We start from the raw sequence: 1,649 nt of genomic DNA, 5'->3' as shown, positions 1-1,649 counted from the left end.
TAAGATGGATCGGAGCCACATTGGGGGCGGAGAATGGATCAAAGGGAGCAAAAAATTCTTATACTATTTTGAGATACTCGCTGTAGTTTTCGAATTAGAAAAGGAAACGTCTAAACCAATATGCGGTTAAGCCGCGCCGCGCAAATTCGACCAACACTCGAGCGGCGGCGCGCAGGGAGAGGGAAGTAGTGCTTGCCTAGCACAGCCTGGCATGGCGATCCTATGTATTTCGCCACATCGCGCCCCCAATGTGGCCCATTCCAATCCAAAAATGTTATTTTAGTGAAATTTTTCTTATCAATCACGTTATTTAGCACGATTAAATACATTTTAATAAATTATAGATATGTTAAGCGATGTAATTAATTATAATAGAGCATACATTACGCAAAGCATATGCTGATCGTCGCGATAACTTTCCGCTTGCTTTATTATTCGATGTTTTTATTTAATTACGCTTCAAGACACACTTCGGAGCTATTCGCGTCGTTTTATGCTCTATTTAGTCGGTCGAGTTTTATTTTTTGACATGTTAATACGTGTATACTTGAAATTATAACATAAACTCGCGTAGATAGTCGCTACATTATAAATCCAGATGTATTATTTTTCCATATATGTATAATGATGCATTTGATTGAGATTTTTTTTCACATGTTTCTTGCTGTTTAATAAGTTTGTATATTTCATTAAAAACGTTCTTAAATTTTATTAATGTTCGCTGATGAATAAAATTTAAATTTTCTGTGACTGAAAAGATTATTTACGTTAATGAGATGTTTAAGTTAATATAATAAGATGTTTATAATAACTGAAAAACTTAAATGTATTGAAAAACACTAATTGAAAATTGAGTGTTTTAATTTATTTTCATTAAACTATCAAATTTAATGCCCATGTTCATTACATTAAAAAAATCTATAACTTACAAGGAAAGGGACTCAACTGTCCCCCTCCGATTTTAATGAGCATGTTATTTTTCAGACAAAAATAAGCGACATGTATTTTTTTATACGTGCCCATATGCACTTTTAAAGGGTAAAACACTCCTTGGAAAAAAATTGGGAAAATTGGGGATTTTTCTCTTTTGTAGCGAATATCATTAGAAAAATCGGTGTTTCTCTTTCGAAGCGAATGTCGCTGGAACTATAAGAGATAGAAAAAAATTTTTAGAAAATAGAATGACGTCGTATAATAAAGCAAGCGAAAAGATATCGCAATCAGCATACGCTTTGCGTAATGCTCTAATTAATTATTGTACATCGCTTAACATATCTATAATTGTGTTAAAACGTATTTAATGTGCTAAATAACGTGATTTATAATGATAAGAAAAATTTCTAAAATAACATTTTTGGATAGTGTAGGAGCAATGCGGCGAAACACATAGGACCATGCCAGGCTGTGCTAAGCAACGAAGCTACTTCCCTCTCCCTGTGCGCCGCAGCTGCCGCCACTCGAGTGTGGGGTCATCCTACGAATTCGCGCGGCACGGCTTAACCGCATATTGGCTTAGATGTTTCCTTTTCTAATTCGAAAAACTACAATTTATCTCAAAATAGTATAAGATTTTTTGTTCCCTTTGATCCATTCTTCGCCCCCAATGTGGCTCCATCACAGAGACACCCTGTATATGTGTATATATATAT

This window comes from Atta colombica, unplaced genomic scaffold (assembly GCF_001594045.1).
Source record: "Atta colombica isolate Treedump-2 unplaced genomic scaffold, Acol1.0 scaffold117, whole genome shotgun sequence".
Taxonomy (NCBI): domain Eukaryota; kingdom Metazoa; phylum Arthropoda; class Insecta; order Hymenoptera; family Formicidae; genus Atta; species Atta colombica.
The sequence above is the reverse complement of the archived record's forward strand: the minus strand, read 5'-3'. Positions refer to the sequence as shown.